The sequence below is a fragment of the Nycticebus coucang genome, chromosome 23 (assembly GCF_027406575.1).
Source record: "Nycticebus coucang isolate mNycCou1 chromosome 23, mNycCou1.pri, whole genome shotgun sequence".
Taxonomy (NCBI): domain Eukaryota; kingdom Metazoa; phylum Chordata; class Mammalia; order Primates; family Lorisidae; genus Nycticebus; species Nycticebus coucang.
Window position 1 is genome coordinate 4,783,131 of NC_069802.1, and position 25,287 is coordinate 4,808,417.

A 25,287-nucleotide genomic window follows, 5' to 3' on the forward strand; every position below is an offset into this window, starting at 1 on the left:
ACCCTCCCTTCGCTCTCAGGCCCCGGCCCTGACGAGCTGCACTGCGGCTGCGCTGGCGACTGCGGTGGGCGGGGAGCCCGGACTCGCTCTTCCCCGCCAGGTACCCTCCCTGCGACTTTGGGGCCGTTGTGACGAACCTCTCTGATCTTCGGGTGACGGACTGGCAGGGACGTCCTGGGCCCTCCTTTTATTCCCCTTGTTGGAAAGTCACTGACTGTCTTGGATTCCTTGTTTTTAGGCTTGAGTATATAAGCAATTTATTTCATTCTTTGAACCTCTCGTCTAGGCTAAGTACTACAAAGCCGTTTTTAAGCATGCGCCCTGGGTTTCCTGTCAGATCTGAGTCTCATTTGTAACTAGTTGTACAACTTCACGCAGGATAGGTTACCTTTCTGAGCCTCAGGTTTTTTTCATATGAAAAAGGGAAATAATACTTCACAAAGTTGTGAGGATAGGATTAAAACAACACATCTAGAAAGGGCTTACGTACTCACTCTGTTAACATCCACCAATTTGGTGCTCGTGACTTCTGTTCATCAGATAGCCAGCTGCCACACCCAGCCACTCACCGTGTATTCGCTTGTCATTAGTTCCGCTGGTATTTTTGAGTGCCTGCTATGGGCCGAGCACTGGAAGGTTTTGGTGATTCAACAGTGAACGCACACAGTCCTTCCCGTTTTATCCACTCCTCATCTCCTTCTGAGCACCTTTGCCCCATCCTCACTTCATCTTTTTCACTGCCTCCAGAGTGCCCCAAATGTATTCACCCACAGACATATTTGAGCAAAATAGCCATTTAAAACACAGATCTAGCCCTGTGATCCCGTCCTTGGAATCCTTTGAGAGCTCGCATCGTGCACTGAGTGACCTGGCCTCTGTGCCTCTACTGTCACTTGTTTTATTGCAGTGTCTACCTGGAAGAAACAGACTGGGCCTTCGCGTTGTCTGTTCCCAGTAGGCTGCTCCCCCACCACAACCTTGCTCCCTGCCTTGTCAAGTCCACCGATACTTCAAAATCCTGCATTTACGGCCCCTCCTTTGGGAAGCCGTCCTTGAAACACACCCCAGAGAGTGAATCTCGCTTCTTTCCCAGTCTTCAGCTTGTACATACTTCTCTCCCTGTAATGTAGTTCTGCGCTGTGTTGTAATCTTTTTACACAGAACTCTTTGGGGATTTAGACCCTGGCTTATAAATCTTTATATGACCAAATATATTCATCAGATAATATTAGTAATTATTTTCATTTTGTTCCTAGGAATATACTAAGTGCTTTCTAGGGCCACGCTCTTTGCAATTGCTGTTCCTTCTTCTAGAACTCTGTTCTTCCAGATGTTCACATGGTTTCTTGTCTCAAATTTCAGTGGATATCACCACATCAGAGAGGGCTTCCTTGACCATCCAATTAAAATGGTATCACAGCCATTCTCCATGTTACCTTGTATATTCTTTTCATAGCATTTATCAGGGTCTATAACAATTATTTGTGTATTCTCTGCCTCTCCTCACTAAAATAAAAGGTACGTGAAAGCAGAAGCCATATTTATCTAGCATCAAAGTGATTGGCATATCATATGAAATTGATAAATATTTCTTAAATGAATTTGTTGAGTATATTTTTGTAGAGAGGAAACAAAATAAGAAAATTAGAAGACATTTTGAGTAAGCTTTATGCTAAGGCAAAATCTGCTTTTTCTCTGCTCTCTGACCCAATTGTAAGATTCCAAAATCTAGTTTTATCTTTTTTTTTTTTTTTTTTCACAGAGTCTTACTCTGTCACTTGGTCTAGAGCTCGAGTGCCAGGGCCTCAGCCTAGCTCACAGCAACCTCAGACTTCTGGGTTCAAGCAATGCTTCTGCCTTAGCTGCCTGAGTATTTGAGACTACTGGTGAGCACCCTGCCACTCAGCTAATTTTTCTATTTTTAGTAGAGATGGGGGTCTCCTTTGCTATTCTCGATCTCCTGACCACAAGCAGTCCTCCCACCTCCACCTCTCAGAGTGCTATGAATACAGGCATGAGCCACTGGGACTGGCCAAATTTTATCATATCCTTTATATTTACTTTACCTACTACATGACATAGTAGATTGATGATTATATTTGCTGATGCCCACCAATTCCTCAGCAATTAGTCAATCTACAAAGTAGGTTTCTGTCGATGAAAGGGAGCGCTTTCTATGAAAACAAATAAGAGTCTAAAACACTCAAGTCATTTTGCATTTGTGCTGGCATTTAGAGTTTTTTTTTTTTTTTTAAGAAAGTACTTACTTTTGGGTGGCGCCTGTGGCTCAAGGAGTAGGGCACTGGTCCCATATGCCGGAGGTGGCGGGTTCAAACCTAGCCCCGGCCAAAATAAAAAATAAAAAATAAAATTAAAAAAAAAAAAGAAAGTACTTACTTTTTTTTTGAGACAAGAGTCACACCCTGTCACCCTGAGTAGAGTACTGTGGCATCATCATAGTACACAGCAACCTTAAACTCTTGGGCTCGTGAGATCCTTTTGCCTCAGCCTCCCATAGAGCTGGGCATGCTCCACAATACTCAGCTAGTTTTTCTATTTTCTTTTCTTTTTTTCTTAGGAGACAGAGTATTACTCTGTTGCCCCAAGCTAGAGTGCTCTGGTGTCATAGCTCACAGCAACCTCAGACTTCTGGGCTCAGGTGATCCTCCTTCCTCAGGCTCCCGAATAGCTGGAACCACAAGCACCCACCATGATGCCCAGCTAGTTTTTCTATTTTTAGTGGAGACTGGGTCTTGCTCTTGCTGGGGCTGGTCTCAAACTCCTGAGCTCAAGTAATCTACCTGCTTGGGCCTCCCAGAGTGCTAGGATTATAGGCATGAGCCACCATGCCTGGCTGGCCACACTTACTTTTAGAGGTTATTGAGTCCTTAGCTAATTTGAGTACTGCCACAGTCAAATGTTTCAAATATTAGTTGGATAAGATCCAAAGACTTTCTGGAAATTGATCCACATTTGTTGGACATAGGCTGCAGAAATTATTAGCCAAACCACAACCTTGATCTTCTAATCTTTAACTGTGAAATAACCAGAAATCAATCTACCCAGATTAAATTAAATCAATAGTCTTCACAATACCTCCATTGAGTTAAGAGCTAATGAAATGTTATGATAAGGAATTTCCACTTGTTAGAAATACTTGTTTTTAAAAATTAATTATAAGACCAGGTGCTGTGGCTCAGTCCTGTAATCCTAGCATTCTGCGAGGCTGAAACAGTAGGGTTGCTTAAGCTAAGGAGTTTGATGTTGCTATGAGCTATGATACCACAGCACTCTACCCAGGGCAACAGAGTGAGACTCTGTCTCAAATAATAATAATAATAATAGTAGTTCAAGGTACTCATTAATTCATATAAATTAAATCAATATGCTAAACTTCTACTTGATATTAGGGTCAAGCAAAAGGTTTTTTTTCAAATGAACTTCCCTTATGGTAATTATTCAGTATATTACTATTTATGTTCCTTAAGGTCAGATATTGTGTTTTATCAGTCTGCCAAACTATCCAATTTAATACCTATTTATTGTTCAAAATGAAATGTCATAGAAGCCAAGGGAAAAGAATGTTCCAAGATAGATAAAATGATCAATCATATCAAATGCTGATGTGAACTGAGAACTATCCATTAAATACAGCAGTAACACGTTATTTATAACTTTTGTAAGTGTAGTTTCATCAAAATCTATATTACACTAGGAGGCTAAGGTGGGTGGATTGCTTAAGCTTATGAGTTCCAGACCAGCCTGAGCAAGAGCCAGACCCTGTCTCTAAAAATAGAGCGTTGTGGTGGGTGCCTATAGTCCCAGCTATTTGGGAGGCTGAGGCAAGAGAATCACTTGAGCCCAAGAGTTTGAGGTTGGGCAGTGCCTGTGGCTCAGTGAGTAGAGTGCCAGACCCATATACTGAATGTGGTGGGTTAGAATCTGGCCCCAGCCAAACTGCAACAAAAAAATAGCCGGGCATTGTGGCGGGTGCCTGTAGTCCCAGCTACTTGGGAGGCTGAGGCAAGAGAATCAGCTAAGCCCAACAGCTGGAAGTTACTGTGAGCTGTGACACCACAGCGCTCTACCAAGGGTGACAAAGTTCTAGATTACAATGGGTTGAGAAAAGAGTGGGGATAATATGGAAAAAGTATAGATTTTCTAAGAATTTAGCTGTTTGGAAAAAGCAAGACAGTTGTAGCTGGAGGGAAAAATAAGGAATGGACAAGGGTTAATTTTTGATTTTTTGCTTGTATTATTAGTTTTAATTGGTACCATTGTATATGTTCATTGTGTACAGTGTGATATTTTGATACAATATGGAATGATTAAATCAGCATATGTAGCTATCTATCACCTCAATATGTTTACTTTTTAATCCTGGAGAGGTTTGCTTATAAATGGCAAAGGAAAAGAATCAGTCAAGAGGAGGGTTACGGAGTTTGGGGTTGCCGTGAGCTATGATGCCATGACACTCTACCCAGGATAATGAAGGGAAACTTTGTCTCCAAAAAATAAGAATAATAATAGTAAAGAGAAGGGTTAAAAATATGGGAAGGTAAAGGGATAATTTAATAGCATAAGTCAGATTTCTTAACTAGCATTCCCACGGATGTGTTATAGGTATCTTGCAAGCTATGGATCCATTCCCTGGGCCTTTGGGGCAGACTATGGGCAGAGTCACCTACATTTAGAACAATAATCTGTGGGGTCCTCTTAGTCATGCTTGGAAGGAACAAACTCCAATGGCATGCCCATGTACTCGGCAGCTAAAGAGAGTGACAGGCAATATTCAACACTCCTCCTCCATCCTAAATCTTAGAAAATTCAGCCACCTTGTTGCCTATTGTGGACAAGGAGCCTATGGAGCTGCTGGTGATGTTCATGTTCCAGAAGCCCCGAATGCACGGTGGGCACCTCAGGGTGCAGCTGGCAGAGTGGGAGCACAGGAATCCGGACAGGAGCTCCCAGCAGGTGAGGCTCCAGGGCATAGCCCCAGGGAGCAACCCTCAGCCTTCCCATTAGTTGGGCATGTCTGATCTTTTATAGTTGATAAGCCCTTTCTGTGGTGTTTAGGCCAATTGGGGGATCTGCTCTAACAATGCAAATTAGAGTCTTATCATTCTTTTCATATACTTGAAACAAAAAGATTCATTTGGATTCAAAATTCACTTGGACAGTCACAACATTTCTATTCCATTTGTTAATGAAAAAGAAAGAAAAATTGTTAGAATCTTTGATGACATTTCAAAAATAAATATTGAGTGGTTATTGTATTCAAAATTTCTTATTAATTAGGCCACACCTATAATCCTAGCATTATGGGATGCTGAGGCAGGTGGACTTCTTGAACTCAGGAGTAGGAGACCACCCTGGGCAAGAGTGAGACCCATCTCTAAAAAATAGCCAGGTGTTATGGCAGGTGCCTGTAGTCCCAGCTACGTGGGAGGCTGAGGCAAGAGAATCGCATGCGTCCAGGAGTTTGAGGTTGCTGTGAGTTATGATGCCACAGCACTCTAACAAGGGCAACAAAAGTGAGACTCTGGCTTAAAAAAAAAGAAAAGAGGCTCGGCATCTGTAGCACAGTGGTTACAGCGCCAGCCACATACACCAAGGCTGGTGGGTTTGAAGCCGACCCGGGCCAGCTAAAAAAAACAATGACAACTGCAGTAACAAATAGCTGGGTGTTGTGGCAGGTGTCTGTAGTCCCAACTACTTGGGAGGCTGAGGCAAGAGAATTGCTTAAGCCCGAAGAGTTTGAGGTTGCTGTGAGCTGTGATGCCACAGCAATTGATAGTAAGACTCTGTCTCAAAAAAAAAAAAAAAGAAAAGAAAACAAATTTCTCACTAATTGAAACTATTAAGAATTCAGAGAGGTTATTTAAAAAAGGAAAGTTCTATAGCTGTTTCAAATTTTAGCCTAATATTAAAAAGTTGCATTTTGTTCACACATATAATCCTAGTACTCTGGGAGGCCGAGGCAGGTAGATCCCTTGAGCTCAGGAGTTCAAGACCAGCCTGAGCAAGAGTGAGACCCTGCCTCTACTAAAAATAGAAAAACTAGCTGGGTATTGTGGTGGGCCCCTATTGTCTCTGCTACTCAGGAGGCTGAGGCAGGAGGATCACTTGAACCTTGAAGTCCAAGGTTGCTCTAAGCTATGATCTAGCCAGGGTAACAGAGTGAGGCTCTGTCTAAAAAAAAAAGTTGAATTTTGAGAAGCAAGCCCAAGTTTTAATGAAACTTACTACTTATTATTCTCCTTTGAATTTTGTATTTTTAATCACAATTACTACATATATTTTCCAAGCCTTATATACATGTCCTAGTCTCCTCTAGTTTGTTCTAGTGAATTGCACAAGTATTGTCGTTTTTATATAAGTGCCATAATATAGAAAGGATTTGCACATACTGGCATAGAATTCCTGAGGAGAGAGAGATGGAATAGTGTACAGATAAATAAATCAGCATAAATGGGAGAAGGGCTGACAAGGAGAAAGAAGGTAGTAAAAATTATAATGCAAGTTACAGAATAGAGGCCAGATCACACATTTGTGATAGAAAGACCAGGCAATTGAGGATACTGGCGAGAGAGTATTTGAAATTACGGGCAATGGAGTTGAAGAGGGGTAGGAAAGAAGTAATTGATAGTAAAAGAAGACTGTTAATTTAGAACCACTTTTGGTGAACCATTGAAAATACTTTGTCCAAAGAGGGACTTTACCTAACAATTGCAATCAGTGTAACCTGGCTTATTGTACCCTCAATGAATCCCCAACAATAAAAAAAAAAAAAAGAAAATACTTTGTCCAGCTTCCTAACTAAAACTTAAAGCAAGAAAGTTTATTTTATTTTTATGTTTTTATTTTTTTGGAGATAAGAGTCTCACTCTGTTACTCTGGATACAGTGCTATGGCGTCATAGGTCACAGCAACCTCAAAACTCTTGGGCTCAAGCGATCCTACTGCCTCAGCCTGCCAGTAGCTGGGACTACAGGAACCTGCCACAATGCCCCGGTATTTCTATTTTTAGTAAAGTTGGGGGTCTCGATCTTTCTCAGCCTAGTCTCATACTCCTGAGCACACGTGATCCACCTGCCTTGGCCTCCCAGACTGTTAGAATTACAGGAGTGAGTCACTGCACCCAGCTAAGAAAGTTTATTTTTAAGGGCAATATAGGACTTCCAGTGATGAAATATTTCAGTTCTAATCAATGCTGTTTTACAGATTATATTATCTCTTTGTTCTTTCCTTAATCTTAGCTCTATCTCTAGCATCCTGAATATTGTGTTCAAATACAAATCTGTCTGCTTTGCTATAACTAGACCAAGAGTTGTCTCTGAGTCAAAGGTTAAAGAGAATTTTTCCACATCTAGATGATTCTTTCTATTACAGAGAATCCTTTCACTACAATGAATATCTAAAGAAAGACTTTTCCCCCATTTTTTAAATTTCAGGTTAATATGACTGTACAAACCATTGGGTTATATAATTTACACATGAGAGTAAAGAGCAGAGTTACAGTTATGTCCTGCACCCAGGGAGTGTGCCGTGTATCTGTGAACTCCCCACTGGATGGGGAGCTGCTGAATCCCCTCCTGTCCTCCACCTTTCTTGAGTTTATTTATTCATTTAATTTTTTTGAGACAGAGTCTCACTTTGTCACCCTCAATAGAGTGCTGTGGCATGATAGCATGATAGCTTACAGCAACCTCCAACTCTTGGGCTCAAGAGAGTATCTTGCCTCAGCCTCCTTAGTAGCTGGGACTACAGGTGCCCACCACAAGGCCTGGCTATTGTTTGTTTGTTTGTTTTGTTTAGTAGGCCTAGGCTGGATTTGAACCCACCAGCCCTGAAGCATGTGGCTAGCACCCTAACCACTGAGCTACGGGCGCCCGCCCTTTCTTGAGTTTAATTGAGATTATCTCTCATGTGGGTCTGTGATTGTTAATCTTCTAGTTTCGAATTAGTATTCAGTACATTTGATGCTTGTTTTTCCAATCTTGCAGTACTTTGCTCAGGAGAATGTTCTCCAAATCCATCTGAAGAAAGACTTTTTTTTTTTTGTAAATAGTCAAGTAAAGCAGCGGGAGTGGAGAAGGACAGACTTTCTGAACAGCCGTCCCTGGCTTTTCTTTCTTGTATGTCAGATTCACTTTCAGGGAGAAGCAGGGAGGGAAAAACCCTCCGCAGGAGGTGACCCTCGCTGCAGTGCTCCTTGTGCTGTCAATCAACCAGAGAGCCATCTGTCCCACTCTAGGTTTCGGGAGCCATCTTGCACATCTGCTGTGCTTTCCTAACGTCACTTACAGAACCCACTAAGAGCTGTTAGATGAATTAGGGGAACCACAGTGCAGCTGCATGTAGCTGAGTTTGAATTTTTTTGCAGCTGGGTCCTACACATCAATCTCAATTTTGAAATTATTTTTTTATGAGATTAGAACCATGAAGTGCCTAATTCACTTTATAATAACTTCTAAGAGAATGGGTCTTAAAGTTTATTCTCCAAAAGGTTAAAATATGTATTTTTTTACAACTCCCATCAAATGTTTAAAAGCCGGGCCAATAGTAAATATTTAAATAGTTATTCATGAGTTCCTCTTAAGTACAGATATCAAATAAAAAAATGTTTTTCAAATTTTGACGTAAGAGCCAAATACTTTCTGATACAGAAGCAAGTTTGGTGTCCATTACAGAGAACTTAGAAGATCACAGGCTAGAAATCTAAAATATTAACAGCTTTAGGCCAGTTTCTCTATATCAACCTCAAATTCACCAAAAGACAAATATAGTATTTGCTTGTCTTTGAGGAAAATGAAGATTTTCACATTCTTAAGATGTTATATCATGGGATTTACAGAGCTTACTACCTCAGAATATTAAACCACAGGAAATTAATACTGGCTACATGTTTAATATACTCTGAAAATTCTGTTTTTCTCAGTATTAGTTTTTGTAGCATTTTCATATGCTTTTATGATAATGCTTTATCACACTACGATTATTTACAGCCCTGTTTTGTCCACAGTACTGATTCTTACATGTAGAGAGGTTTCCTCCCTCTCCCATTTATATCAACAGCACCATGCATGCCAAGCTCTTTAAAATGTTTAGTTAAATGAAAAGCATAGGATATACTAGAAAAATCTCCTTTTTTTTTTTTTTGAGACAGAGTGTCGCTGCCCCTATGGCCCTGGTTTCAATTGCTGCAGGAAGGAACCAGATGTGAAATGGATTAGAAGTACAAGCTTGCAGGAGACGGCTGGGTAGCCCCGAGCAATCTGCTTTTTACTGAGACAGTATAAGACAGGTGAGGGGAGTATTAGACAATGACTATGTGCCTAAGGATCGCCATGGGCTCAGGCTCTTTCTCCTCAAGGAACACCTGCGGACAAATTGCCCGAGGGTTCCGCCCCCAGCTGCAAATTATCTTGCTCAGAGGTTGTCTGGCTCTTGGCATCCTCTACAACAGAGTCTTACTTTGTTACCCTGGGTAGCATGCCATGATGTCATCATAGCTCACAGCAACCTCAAACTTTTGGGCTCAAGTGATTCTCTTTCCTCTGCCTCTCACGTAGCTTGCCACAACAGCCAGCTAATTTTTAAAGACCAGGTGTCTTGCTCTTGCTCAGGCTGGTCTTGAACCTGTGAGCTCAGCAATCCACCTGCCTTGGCCTCCCAAGTACTGGAATTACAGGCATGAGTCACTGTGCCCAGCCTCCTGTGATATTTTTTGAAAGAGCCTTTAACAGGTGCAATCAGAAGCCACAGGCTTTTATCATAACATGTGCCTGCTCATCTGCACTTGGGCTTATACAGAGGGGGCCAAAAACAAGTATGCACTTTTTAAGAAAGGGAAACACTATATTAAAATTGTACTTTCTTCTAAAAAACTCTAAACTTGCCTTGGCCTCTTAGAGGCGTGAGCCACTGGGCCTGGCCAGGTTCCACTTTTTGAATAGAATATCAAAGTCTCTTGGACACATTTTAAACCTGCCACTGTCTCTGTCACATAGAGCTATGGCTTGACTGTCAGGATGGTCTGTCAAGTGGACGATTATCTGTTATTCTGGAAAATCAAGTCTACTCTTCATATCTCCAGTGTCCCACTTCCATTTTTTCCTCAAACTATTGCCTTTACCTCCACTTCCCCTCTGAACCTCTTCTATGGAGGTCTGTAATGACCTCCTAGTTGCTAAATTAAATGAATACTTTTTATATCTTATTTTTCTATCTCAGCAGCATTTGATACTGATAATCGTAATCATATGAAGCTACCTTTCTGTGGCTTCTGCTACAATGTCATTTCCTGATTTTCTACTGTGATTTTTTTTTTTTTTTTTTTGTAGAGACAGAGTCTCACTGTATAGCCCTTGGTAGAGTGCCGTGGCGTCACACGGCTCACAGCAACCTCTAACTCTTGGGCTTCTGCGATTCTCTTGCCTCAGCCTCCCGAGCAGCTGGGACTACAGGCGCCCGCCACAATGCTCGGCTATTTTTTTGTTGCAGTTTGGCCGTGGCTAGGTTTGAACCCGCCACCCTCGGCATATGGGGCCAGCGCCCTACTCACTGAGCCACAGGTGCCGCCCTCTACTGTGGTGTTTTATAGAGTGGGTCCTCAGCCCTGGCTGCTCAGATAAGCTGGTATTTCAAATTTTCTTCCTTCCCTTCCTTCATCTGTCCCTCCCTCCCTCCTTCCTTCCTATCTTTAAGGCAGGACTATGTTTCTGAAATCATGCATGTTGTTACTGAATGCAAAATCTTCTTTCTCACAGCTAGACGGTGGGCATCCACCCCTACACTCACCTAGGCAGCACACGGCTGCTGCTAACCTCTCACCACGGTTAGTGACACGACATACATTCCTGATCACCTCCCTTCTAGACCTGTATGAGAATTCCTTGGGATGTGTGCACCCGGGAGCAGAACAGCTGTGTGTGTTCTTTGCTGGACTAAGCACACCCAAACTGGGCTCTAGAATAACTGCTCCCCAACTGTGCTTCTACCAGGAGTGCATAAGATTTTTTTTGTTTTTTTTGAGCGAGTCTCTACTGTGTCACCCTCACTAGATTGCCTTGGCATCACAGCTCACAGCAACCTCAAACTCTTAGGCTTACGTAATTATCTAGCCTCAGCCTCCCAAGTAGCTGGGACTACAGGTGCCTGCCACAACGCCCTGGTATTTTTTAGAGCTGGGGTCTCACTGTTGCTCAGGCAATGCTCCTGCCTCAGCCTCCCAAGTGCTGAGATCACAGGCGTGAGCCACCTTTCCTGGCTATGAGATTTCTTATGTGTCTCCACATCTCCAACAACACCTTGCCTTTATCCAGCTTTCTTTTTTTCTTTTTTTTTTTTTTTTTGGTTTGTGTTTTTAGACAGAGCTTCCCTTTATTGCCTGGGCTAGAGTGCCATGGCCTCAGGAGAAATCTAAAATATTAACAGCTTTAGGCCAGTTTCTCTATATCAACCTCAATTGCCTCAATTCTGAGGCAATTCTCCTGCCTCAGCCTCCCAAGCAGCTAGGACTACAGACATTCATCACACGCCCAGCTAATTTTTCTGTTTTTAGTAGAGATAGTTTCGCTCTTGCTCAGGCTAGTCTCGAACTCCTGAGCTCAAAGAATCCTCCCACCTTGGCCTCCCAGAATACTGGGATTATAGGCAATGAGCTACTGCATCTGGCCTTTACCCAGCTTTTTGATTCTTACCAATCTTTTTGACATAAAGTAATGATATCATTGTGTTTATTTGTATTTCACAGACTTTTATTTTATTTTATTTTTTGAGACAGAGTCTCACTCTGTCACCCTGGGTAGAGTGCTGTGGCATCATAGCTCACAGCAACCCCAAACTCTTGGGCTCAGCTGATTCTTTTGCCTCAGCGTTCTGTGTAGCTGGGACTTCAGGCACCTGGCTATTTTCTTTTTTAGTAGACAGGGGGTGTCACTCTTGCGCAGGCTGCTCTCAAACTCTTGAGCTCAAGTACTCCACTCGCCTGCCTCAGCCTCATAAGAGTGCTAGGATTACCAGCATGAACCACTTCGCCCAGCCTATTTCACTGATTTTTTTTTTTTTTTTTTTTTTTTTGTAGAGACAGAGTCTCACTTTACTGCCCTCAGTAGAGTGCCGTGGCATCACACAGCTCACAGCAACCTCCAGCTCTTGGGCTTACGCGATTCTCTTGCCTCAGCCTCCCGAGCAGCTGGGACTACAGGCGCCCACCACAACGCCCGGCTATTTTCTTTTTGTTGCAGTTTGGCCGGGGCCGGGTTTGAACCCGCCACCCTCGGTATATGGGGCCGGTGCCCTACTCACTGAGCCACAGGCTCCGCCCTTTCACTGATATTTTAAAGCAGAGTCTTCCAGGAAGTATAAGCACACTGTATTCATTTTCTGGGGATGTCATAACAAAGTACCAAAATTGGGTGGCTTAAAACAACAGAAATTTATGGTCTCATGGTTCGTGAGGCTAGAAGTCCACAGTCAAGGTTTTGGCAGGGCCACGCTCTCTCTTCCCTGACAGCTCTAGGGAAGAATCCTTCCTTGCTTCCCCTGACTTCCGGTGTTGGCCACCTTCCCTAGTGTTCCTTGGCTTGTAGCTGTCACTCGCCCTGCGTCCTGTCTCCCTCTGTGTGCCTCACGTTGTCTTCCTCTGTGCGTGTCTATTACTTATCCAAATTACCCATTTTTATGAGGATGCTAATCATATTAGATTAGGTCCCACCCGAATGATGTCATTTTAACTTGATTACCTCTGTAAAGACTCTGATTTCAAATAGAGTCACATTCTGAGGTAGTAAGAGTTAGAACTTCAATATATCTTTTGGGGGGCGCAGAAAAGGAAACATCTCAATCCATAACACGCAGATTACTTACCTGTATATGAAACACTGCTAAATTAATGAGAAGACATATAGGATTAGAAATGATGAAATGGTGCCGTGATCTATTACATAACATACATGAAATCAGTTGAATGCTAAAGAAGCTTATAATAAAAAAAAGTAAGTATAAAAATACCAGTTTGGACTATTTGGTAAGAATAGCTGAACTAAATTATGACCCAATTGTCAAGTTAAAAAATAAATAACCAACTCACAGCATGAGCAGACCTACATGCACAGCAGACATTCATCTTTGCAGTTGTCCAGCCACAGTTCTCCCTTCTTTTGGTAGCAATGCCCTGACTTTTCTTTGCAAAAGAAAATGTTGCTCACTTTAGTTATTGTGGTAAGGTTAGGGCTGATTCCATGCCTCACTTCTAACTATGACCCACAACTCAAGCTGGGCTGATGGTCAACCATTCTTAGACTTGGACTTGGACTGCCTCCTTCTATTGGGAGTGCTAGACTGCTGGTGCCTGCCTGGAAAGGCAGCCGAAGTGCAGAGGCAGAGACCAGAATGGAAGAGAGGGAGAGGGAGTTTCTCTGTGCTGTCTTTAGAGTGCTGGGCCCCAGCTGCACTTGGGGGGTAGATCTACCCCTGGACTTTTCATAAAAGAAATCCTTTCTTAATCTGGTTTGAACTGGTGGCTCATTCTTGCTACAGGAAGAGTCCTGATTAACACATGGACCAATATGGAAAGATGTCCATAAAATGCTGCAAAGATAACAGGCAAGATGCAGGGCATATATCAGACAATTTCCCTCCCTCCCTTTCTTCCTTCCCCCTTTTTTTTTTTGAGACAGAGTCTCATTTTGTAACCCTCAGTAGAGTGCTGTACCGTCACAGCTCACAGCAACCTCCAACTCTTGGGCATAAGCGATTCTCATGCCTCGGGTGCCTGCCACAACGCCTGGCTATTTTCTTTTTGTTGCAACTCTCGTTGCTGGTTTTAGCTGGCCAGGGCTGGGTTGGAACCCGCCACCCTCAGTATATAGGCCGGCGCCCTACCCACTGAGCCATAGGCACCGCCCTGCTTCCCTCAAACAATGAAATGAGGCCAGGCACAGTGGCTCATGCCTGTAATCCTAGCAGTCTGGGAGGCTGAGGCAGGTGGATCGCCTGAGCTCACAGGTTTGAGACCAGCCCGAGCAAGAGCAAGACCCCATTTCTAAATAGCTAGGCATTGTGGCAGGTGCCTGTAGTCCCAGCTACTTGGGAGGCTGAGGCAAGAGAATTGCTTGATCCCAAGAGTCTGAGGTTGCTGTGAGCTGTGACACCAAGACACTCTACCGGGGGCAACAAAGTGAGACTTTGTCTCAAAAAAAAAACAAAAACAACAACAACAAAAGGAATAAAATGAAAATAAGACAATGATCCTGGCGGAATATATACTGTTAGGAGTGATTCGCTCAGAGAGAGAGAATGTGCACATGAAGAGTTTCTCTTTGAAGAATGGTATACAGGGGATTTTTGCTTTCTATTGAGCATATAGATATAGTTACTTTTAAAAAGGGACTATGATAGTGAAAAATTGGAAATAACAAGTATCTCACAAGAGAGCATGACTCATTCCTACAACAAAGGTTATTAAAAATAAGGTTTTAAGGCCACGTGTTATAGCTCACATCTGTAATCCTAGCACTCAGGGAGGCTGAAGAAGGGGAATCCCTTTAGCTCAGGAGTTTGGGACCAGTCTGAGCAAGAGTGAGAGCTGCATCTCTATTTAAAAAAATAAAAAAAATTAGGTAGGTGTTGTGGCAGACACCTGCAGTCCCAGCCACTTGGGAGGCTGAGGCTGGAGGGTTGCTTATGCCCAGGAGTCTGAGGTTGCTGTGACCTAGTCTGATGCCATGGCACTCTAGCCTGGGCAACAAAATGAGACTCTGTCTCAAAAAAAATTTTTTAATTAAATCATAGCTGTGTACATTAATGCAATCATGGGGTGTCTCACATTTTTAAAAAGTGTTAAAAATAATGTTTTAAGTATTAAGCAAATACCTAATAACACAGTAAAATGGTGACTGTTTCTTGTAAATGATAAAAGTGGCATAATGTGATCATAGTATTGTAGATAGAATAATGGAGTGCTTAACAGTAAGGACTCACCTTCTTAACTTGATCAAGTAACTTCCACAATCCCCAACCCTCATGGAAGGGTCACCTTTGGCACATGAGCTTTGGCAAATCCATCCCTCTGAAGTGATTATTTTTCTCCTGGGAGAGGTAGAAGATAATAGTAGCCACCACACAAGGTTGTTTTTAAGAATAAATTGAATAATTTGTGTAAAGCACCTTGCACGCAGCATATAGTTCATAAAGGTTATGCATATGCATTAAAAATTTGGGAAAAAAATCAAAATTGTAATAGTTGTTTCTTTGATGGTGAAGTTATTGAAAGATTTTACTTTCTTTTTTATACTTTCTATATTTTTAAAACTAATCACAGCAGACGGCGGCGCCTGTGGCTCAAGGAGTAGGGCGCCGGTCCCACATGCCGGAGGTGGCGGGTTCAAACCCAGCCCTGGCCAAAACCACAAAAAAAAAAACTAATCACAGCCAGGTGTAGTGGCTCATGCCTGTAATCCTAGCACTCTGGGAGGTCGAGGTGGGTGGATTGCTTGAACTCAGAAGTTCAAGACCAATCTGAGCAAGATTGAAACCCTGTCTCTACTAAAAATAGAAAAATTAGCTAGATATGTTGTAGGGAGACACCCGTAGCCCCAGCTAGTTGGGAGGCTGAAGCGAGAGGATCACTTGAGCCCAGGAGTTTGAGGTTGCTGTGAGCTATGATGCCATGGCACTCTACCCAAGGCAACAGAATGAGACTCTGTCTCAAAAAAACAAACAAACAAGTAGGCACCAGCCCCATATATCAAGGGTGGCAGGTTCAAACTCGGCCGCGGTAGAACTGCAACCAAAAAATAGCCGGGCGTTGTGGTGGGCACCTGTAGTCCCAGTTACTCGGGAGGCTGAGGCAGGAGAATCGCCTAAGTCCCGGAGTTGGAGGTTGCTGTGAGCTGTGATGCCATGGCATTCTACCCAGGGTGATAAAGTGAGACTCTGTCTCTACAAAAAACAAACAAACAAAAAAATATAATCACAGACGGCACCTATGGCTCGAGGAGTAGGGCGCTGACCCCATATCCTGGAGGTGGTGGGTTCAAACCCAGCCCCGGCCAAAAAAACCCTGCACATATATATATATATTCATGGGCCGTGCCTGTGGCTCAGTAAGTAGAGCACTGGCCCCATATACTGAGGGTGGCCAGTTCGAACCCGGCCCCAGCCAAACTGCAACAAAAAAATAGCCTGGCATTGTGGCAGGTGCCTGTAGTCCCAGCTACTTGAAGGCTGAGGCAAGAGAATCACCTAATCCCAACAGCTGGAGGTTGCTGTGAACAGTGATGCCATAGCACTCTACCGAGGGCGACAAATGAGACTCTGTCTCTAAAACATAAAAAAAAAAAAAGGCTGGTAAGGCACCAGCCACATACACCTGACCTGGGGGGTTCGAATCCAGCCGGGGCCTGAAAAACAACAATGACAGCTGCAACTAAAAAATATCTGGGCATGGTGGTGGGCACCTGTAGTCCCAACTACCTGGGAGGCGGAGGCAGGAGAATCACTTGAGCCCAGGAGTTGAAGGTTGCTGTGAGCTGTGATGCCATAGCACTCTACCCAGGGCAATAGCTTGAGGCTCTGTCTCAAGAAAATAAATAAATAAATAAAAAAGCTACAATCAGATGAAATGAAATTATTTTTTTTCTCTTTTTTTTTTTTTTTTTTTGTGGTTTTTTGGCCAGGGCTGGGTTTGAACCCACCACCTCTGGCATGTGGGACTGGCGCCCTACTTCTTGAGCCACAGGCACCACCCTGAAATTATTAATAGCATGTCTGGTTTCGTATAAAATGCAATAATGATGGAAGAAATTATCAGCAATAATATTCAGCATCTCTGAGAGATTTAGTGTGTCTCCTATTTAGAAGATAAGTGTATAACAACACCTTGAAATTTGCCTCCAGACAAGAATGCCTGGGAAAGGGGAAATCCTGGGAAAGTTCCCAGTCAACAGGGAACAGTTGAAGGAAGTAATAATAACATCTTGTGTTTGAATAGCATGTTTTACTTTACAAATACCATTGAATGGTCAAAAAAGCTTTACAAACAAGAAGCTGATGCTTGAAGAGATTAAAAACCAAAATTAAAGAATTTGCAAATAACCAATCTGGGGCTTGCATTCAGGTCTTCTAGGTTTAGAAAAAAAAGATGAAAAACAGCACCAACAGCATTGGTGCTGTTTCAGAGAATCTGGAGAACCTTTTCCTAGAAGTTGCCCATGATAACAATATTAGATATTTTTTCCTGTGACTCATTCTGAAAAGCTTTTCCCTTCTTAGGGAAATTCCACAGTATTATTTTTATCCATTAAGAGTATTTTGGTTTTGGGCCGTGCCTGTGATTCAGTGGGTTGGGCGCCAGCCCCATATATTGAGGGTGGCAGGTTCAAACCTGGCCCTGGCCAACTGCAACAACAAAAAAATAGCCGGGCATTGTGGCGGATGCCTGTAGTCCCAGCTGCTCAGGAGGTTGAGGCAAGAGAATCGCCTAAGCCCAGGAGTTGGAGGTTGCTGTGAGCTGTGACCGAGGGCAATAAAATGAGACTCTGACTCTATTAAAAAAAGAAGAAGAAGAGTATTTTGGTTTTGATGCTGTTTAGTTTTTAGGCAAACATTTTCTTTTCTTTTCTTTTTTGGCAGATTGTCACTCTGTTGCCCTGGGTAGAGTGCCCTAGCATCAGAGCTCTCAGCAGCTTCAAACTCTCACACTTGAGCAATCCTCTTGCCTCAGCTTCCCAAGTAGCTGGACTACAGGTGTCTACCACAACACCAGGATACTTAGACAAAAATTTTCAATATGGATGATTTCTCCTGCAGTTCTTCAAAAATAATCAGTTTCCAGGGGACATTTGAATAAGGCAGATAGCTCCAGACACTTTTAGTGTGTACGTTTTTTCTGTTGGGAGAAGGATGAGGAGGGGCGGAGAGAGTTAAAATAAGGACCTCTTATTGATGAAAACTCAAATGTTTCAACATTAACAACCATAAAGAAGTCAATTTGCTGATGGTCAGCCTACATAGAGAGGGAAATGACATGTGGATTTGTAAAAAATAGGCTGGAGCCTTCAAGAAACCCAGGCAGGAATTGTGTGTTTGTCCTAACGGCTGACCAAGAAGTCCGCCTCTCTCGCACAAAGACCATCAGAGCCCATTAAAGGGAATGTTAGGGAGGGAGTGAGTGACACTGTCAGAATGGCAACAGAGGAAGTTGATTTTGGCAGCAGCTTTGGGAAAGGACTTGAGGAGGAAAAAAAATCTGGAAAGGAAACTTCTCTCCTTGGGAGTAATGACTGTACTATGTATATAGGTGGCATTATAAAAATGGAGAAGGTTGGGCACACCAGAGTCATCTATTTTGAACTTTTATATAACCTTTTTAGTTCAAGTCCTTTTTTTTTTTTAAAACAAAGTCTCACTCTGTAGCCCTGGGTAGAGTGCCATGGCATTACAGCTCACAGCAACCTCAAACTCCTGTGTTTGAGCAATGCTCTTGCCTCAGTGTCCTGACTAGCTGCGACTACAGGCACCTGCCACAATGCCCCACTAGTTTTTCTATTTTTAGTAGAGACTGGGTCTTGCTCTTGCTGAGGCTGGTCTCGAATTCCAGAGCTCAGGCAATCCACCTACCTTGACCTCCCAGAGTGCTAGGATTACAGCCACTATGCCTGGCCTCTATTAAAATCTTTTTAATCAAATTTTATTTTTCATCTACTTCTCCTCTCTATTTTGAACTTAGCTTTCATTAAGACTCATTCAAAATCAATTTAACAATACTATATTTTAAAATTGTCTGCTTTGACCACCTGCATTAAGTATGTGTTGAGTCCCAACAAGACTTGGGCATGTTTAATCAGTGCGTGAGTGCAGCCATCTGGCATTCCAAACTCCAGTAATAAGCATAACCACCTTGGTCTTGAAATCTTAACATAAAACACCCATTGTTGCAAACATCATTCTGTGTCATGAATTTATGTTAAGAGCGTTGGGGTGAGATAAAAGGCTGTTCTGCTCAGGCTCTTTTAAAAGCTTTTAGCTTGTTGGGACATGCAGTTTCAATTCTTTAAACTACAGTCCTCCTCCTATTTATCCAGCAGAGTTCTTTGTTGAATGAACACTGAGCAGCCTATAAGTTTTCTCTCCTTTTTGTCTTGTTTTGTTTTTCAAAACTGTTGCTAATTTCATTTAGGTTGAGCTGCTTTGTATTTTTAAAGTATATCCAGATTAATTGTGAAATGTTAATATGTGTTTGATAATAATGCTGGGAATTAAGATTGCAACTGGCAAAAAGAAAATAATACACTACAAACAGTTGTTACTTTCATCTATGCTGTTTTTTTATTGTGGAATTTAAGGAGTTTAAGAAACATCAATTATAAGGTTTTTTTTTTTTCCCGTAGTGATTTACATCCTTAGGGACAGAGCCAGTATATCAGGTCAATGTTCACTGGTGTGATCTAGGAAAGACCAATGCCAACCTCTGGCGATTGATTGATGTGCCTGGGAGCAAGCAGCATAGGCCTTTGGAAGGAATTTTTCAAAGGGATGTCGTTTTTTTTTGTAGAGACAGAGTCTTACTTTACCGCCCTCAGTAGAGTACTGTGGCATCACACAGCTCACAGCAACCTCCAACTTCTGGGCTTAGGCGATTCTCTTGCCTCAGCCTTCCAAGCACCTGGGACTACAGGCGCCCACCACGACGCCCAGCTATTTTTTTGTTGCAGTTTGGCAGGGGCCGGGTTTGAACCTGCTACCCTCCGTATATGGGGCCGGGGCTGTACTCACTGAGCAACAGGCACTGCCCCAAAGGGATGTGTTCTTGATGGCTGAATGGAATTATCTGTAGAAAGGCTCAGGAAGATTTAAACAAAGCCCATGAACTCTGTTGGCGGTGATCACATCAGTCCTCTCCCCACTGTCATACCACCCTCAGCAGGATGGAAGGGGAGCCCTTTAGCTAGCAGGGCTGCCACTTGCCAGTGAGCACGATGTGAGCTATGATGTCATAGCACTCTACCCAAGGCGACAGAATGAGATTCTGTCTCAAAAAGCAAACAACAACAAAAAGACTACAATCAGAAAAAATGAAATGAAATTATTCATAGCATGTCTGGTTTCCTATAAAATGCAATAATGATGGAAGAAATTATCAGCAATAATATTCAGTATCTCTGAGAGATTCAGTGCATCTCCCATTTAGAAGGTAGGTGTATAACTACACCTTTAAATTTGCCTCCAGACAAGAATGCCTGGGAAAGGGGAAATCCTGGGGAAGTTCTCAGTCAAAAGGGATTTTGTGATTAGTGATGTTAGCATCTGCAAACATTATCCCTGTAAACACCCACCCTATCTGTTCCTTAACCTTTTCACTTCTAATTTTCTTTTCTTTTCTTTCTAAGACAGAGTCTCACTTTGTCACCCTTGGTAGAGTGCTGTGGTGTCACAGCTCACAGCACCCTTGGGCTTAGGTGATTCTCAGCGGCCCTTAGCCGCACTTGTAGCTGGGACTACAGGTGCCCATCACGACACCCAGCTTTTTTTAAAGACAGTGTTCTCACTCTTGCCCAGGCTGGTCTCGAATTCATGAGCTCAGGCAATCCACCTGCCTCGGCCTCCCAAGTGCTGGGATTACGTTGGGAGTCATTGCACCTGGCCCCTTCCAATATCATTTTCTTCCATTCCATTTCAGTAAGATACCACCATGGTCATATATCTTGATATATGAGAATTTATTATGAGCACATAACTATATCACCTTCGAAAATCTTGACTTCTATTTCAGAATTCCACATTCTTATGAACAGTTAGCTCCTCCTACCTCTACCTTCATGGCTACTCCCAACCTGCCCTTGGAGCAGCCAATCCAGTGACTACGGCGTCTTCACTGTCATTTACGTGGCTGTCTTTCTCCTTACTGCCTCCCTCAGCAACAGTCCCTCTTACTCTCCATCTTAAATATAATTCTATATCCACTTTTGGTCAACACTGAGCAATTGAACATGGCTGGAGAAAAATATGCAGCTACATTGATGGGTCTTACATCAAAGAAGTTTTAACTACAGTTTTCAAATCATTTCTTAGCCTGTTTAATCATCTTGCTACATTTCCCTGGTCTTTCCCACTCTCCTAGATAATTATTTCACACCTTCTTTTTTTATTTTCAAACCTCAAACATCCCTATTCCACTTCTTTTTTTTTTTTTTTGAGACAGAATCTCACTTTGTCGCTGTTGGTAGAGTGCCGTGGGGTCACAGCTCACAGCTACCTCAAACTCTCGGGCTCAAGTGATTCTCTTGCCTCAGCCTCCCAAGTTTCTAGGACTACAGGCTCCCACCGCACCACCCGGCTATTTAGAAATGGGGTTTTGCTCTGGCTCAGGCTGGTCTTGAACCTATGAGCTCAGGCAATACATCCACGGCCTGAGTGCTGGGATTACAGGTCTGGGCCACAACGCCCGGCTCCTACTCCACTTCTTACCTTTAGGTAATGACTACCCTGTAGAGTTGAGAAAATAGAAGCAATAGGGGGAAAAAAAAATCTCATTTTTCTTCACTAAATCTATTAGCCTTCCAGCATCTGTTACCTTGCACAAACATCAGCACTCCCATCTGAAGCCAACATTTCCTATGTGCATTAGCTCTTGTCTTTCCAGCAAGATTCCCTGCATCCACAATTGTTTCTCATTTTGTTTTGTTTTGTTTGGAGACAGAGTCTCATTCTGTTGCCCCAGGCTAGAGTGCTGTGGCATCAGCCTAGTTCACAGCAACCTCAGACTTCTGGGTTCAAGCTGTCCTCTTGCCTCAGCCTCCCAACTAGCTGGGACTACAGGCACACACCGTAATGCCCAGATAATTTTTCTATTTTTAGTAGAGACAGGGTCTTGCTCCTGCTCAAGCTGGTCTTGAACTCTTGAGCTCAAGGGATCCTCCTGCCTCAGCCTCCCAGAGTGCTGGGCTTACAGGCGAGAGCCACTGCGCCGGTCTTCTTTTCTGTCTTGATCATTCCCAGCAGCAGACAGCAGGATATAAATTCTCTCTGGTGTCCTCATCTCCCTTCAACTAATGCCACATTCTCCTACTTCCTATCATTGAGAGTCCATTTAAAAATATCTATTTTTACTGTCTTCACTTTGTCACCTCACATTTTCAACTTGACTCACTCCGTTTTCAGCATCCCAGCATTTTAACTCACTCCATTCCAGCATTGCACTAAATGGAATGCTGGAACAAATGATTCCTCCACTACTTTTGTCAAGAGCAACAGTGAGTGTAATTCACCCAGCACTTGGGAGGCCAAGGTGGGTGGATCGCTGAAGCTCACAGGTTTGAGACCAGCCTGAGCCAGGGCGAGACCTCGTCTCTCAAAAAAAAAAAAAAAAAATAGCCGGGCATTGTGGCGGGTGCCTGTCATCCCAGCTACTTGGAAAGTTGAGGCAAGAGAATTGCTTATGCCCTTGAGTTCAAGGTTGCTATGTGCTTTGATGCCACAGCACTCTACCAAGGGTGACAAAAGTGAGACTCTGTCTCAAAAAAACAAAACAAAACAAAACAGTGAGCCAGGCATGGTGGTGTGGCCTGCAGTCCCAGCTACTCGGGAAGCTGAGTTAGGAGATCACTTGTGTCTAAGAGTTTGAGGCCAGCCTGCAACACAGCAAGACCACATCTCTGAAAAGGAAAAAAAAATGGTTCAACAGTGACCTCTACCCAGCCAGATCCAGTGGTCAGCTCTCAGTTCCCATCTTGCCTGACCTCTTAACAGCCTGTGATCCAACGATCAGCCTCTCCTTATCCTCAGTCTTCCCCTGTTTTTCCCACTTCACTGGTCACTCCTTCCAAAGCTGCTAATTGTTGAAGCACATTAGGACTCAGTCCTTGGCCTTTTCTTCATCTGTGTTCACTTATGTTGATTTCCTTGGAGATCTCACCTAGGAACCCATGGGTTTCTGTTGTTGTTTTTGAGACAGAATCTCATTTTTTCACCCCAGGTAGAGTGCTGTGCTGTCATAGTTCACAGCAACCTCAAAATCATTGGCTGAAGTGATCCTCTGCTTCAGCCTCCCAAGTAGCTGGGACTACAGGTGTGCACTACCATGCTCAGATAATTTTTTTTATTATTGGTAGAGATAGGGTCTCACTCTTGCTCAGGCCTCAAACTCCTAAGTTTATCAACCTCCCAGAAAGCTAGGATTATAATAGTGAGCCACCATGACCTGTAAATCAAATCTTATCATTAATCAAAGTAAAACCCTACCATGGCTTCCCATTGCATCTATTTATTTATTGAGATAGGAACTCACTCTGTCATCAAGGTTAGGGTGCAGTAGCATCTGTATAGTTCACTACAACCTCAGACACCCGGGCTCAAGTGATCCTCTTGCCTCAGCCTTCCCGGTAGCCAGGACTACAGGCCGGGCTAATTTTTCTATTTCTTTTTTTTTTTCTCCTGAGGCAGAGTCTTACTATGTCACCCTCAGTAGAGTGCTCTGGTGTCGTGGCGTCACAACTCACAGCAACTTGCATCTCTTGGGCTTAAGTGATTCCTTTGCCTCAGCCTCCCAACTAGCTGGGATTACAGGTGACTGCCACAACACCTGGATATTTTTTTTGTTGCAGTTGTCATTGTTGTTTAGCTGGCCTGGGCTGGGTTCGAACCCACCACCCTCGGTGCATATGGCTGGCACCATAACCACTGTGCTACAGGCATCGAGCCTAATTTTTCTATTTCTCAGAGAGATAGAGTCTTGCTTTTTTGCTCAGATTGGTCTCAATGTCCTGGTCTCAAGTGATCCCCTTGTCTCGTCCTTCCAAAATGTTAGGATTACAGGCAGGGGCCACTGAGTCTGGCTTTCCCATTGCATTTAGAATTATAAACCTAGTCTTTGGCGGCGCCTGTGGCTCAGTGGGTAGGGCGCCAGCCCCATATACTGAGGGTGATGGGTTCGAACCCGCCCCCGGCCAAACTCCAACGAAAAAATAGCCCGGTGTTGTAGTAGGTGCCTGTCATCCCAGCTACTTGGGAGGCTGAGGCAAGAGAATTGCCTAAGCCCAAGAGCTGGAGGTTGCTGTGAGCTGTGACACCACAGCACTCTACTGAGGTGACCAAGTGAGACTTTGTCTCTAAAAGAAAAAAATATATATATATATGTATACACACACACATATAAACCTAGTTATATATAATATATGTATAACGTTATATATATTATATATAATATATATATAGTCTTTGCCCACATTTTCAAAGCCTCAGGGACTTGGCCCACCTCTCTGACCTCATCCCTAGAACCCTCCCTCTTCTTTATGCTAATCCAGCAACTTGGACTCCCTGCTCTTCTTTGAATCTGCCAAATTTGTTCCTGTCACAGAGGAAAAATAGGGCTTGTAAAAAATTTGATTTACTTTTAGGATAGACAAAAACTTAGCTGTGTTCTGATTAAATAAGCATGCTAAGGCTCAGATGGATTTATCAGCTGAATCAAATTGCATTTGCAATGGATTGATTGTTAAGGGGATGAGGCAGTGAACTCCACGGACACGCTGGAGAACGTAGCCGTGAAGTACCGGGGCTGTTGCTGATGCTAGTTGCTTTTCAGCCAAGTCTGCCTAGACTCGGGTGATTTATGTCACAATGTACTTTTTTCCTAGCGGGATGTGAGATGGAAGATGTTACTCTCATGATTAATATATTAATAAGCAGTCATGAATTCTATCTATGGGTTATTTCAAATAGATCCAAGATGTTACTTCTCTGTTTCCTCTTTCTGCAGGTTTCCCACAAAAAATAGCCAACAAACCTTTTTTCACTTTCCTCTTTTTTCCCCTTTATTCTCATTCTCCTCGCCAAAACTGTTTAGAATTTTACTTGCCTCAAATTCTAAGCTGGATTAGGCAATAACACCTGAGAGCACAGACCAGGCCTGCGGTTTTTGTTGCACACACAGCACCTACCACATTGCTTGGCACATAACTGGCACTAAAAAATAATTGGAATGAGCATGTAAATGGAAAGTAGAAATTCTCAAGGTTGGGGACAGAAACCTAGCTTGTGGTTGTTATTGTTGTTGTTGTTAGGGGTTAATAGAGAAAAAGACTCGATCTCTGTAGAAATAAAAATGTTACATGAAATAAGGAAGGTATCCCACATCTATGGTGCATCTTAGAATGAGTACAGGCAAAACTTACTAAATGCAGAATACAAATGCCTACATACAGTAACTAAGAAAATGCCATGAAGGCTACGTTGAACAGTTTGATGAGAATATTTCAGATTGTGTATGAAACCTGCACATTG

The 25,287-nt window shown here is 43.0% G+C and overlaps 1 long non-coding RNA gene across 1 annotated transcript in view; it reads left to right on the forward strand.

The window, feature by feature from the left end:
• The first annotated feature begins 8 nt into the window (after positions 1 to 8).
• LOC128575850 (uncharacterized) overlaps positions 9 to 25,287 on the forward strand; it is a 37,494-nt gene continuing 12,215 nt past the window's right edge. The window contains exons 1-2 of the long non-coding RNA XR_008377185.1: positions 9 to 100; positions 9,170 to 9,307. This is a non-coding gene — a long non-coding RNA (uncharacterized LOC128575850). The remainder of the gene's footprint in view (positions 101 to 9,169; positions 9,308 to 25,287) is intronic.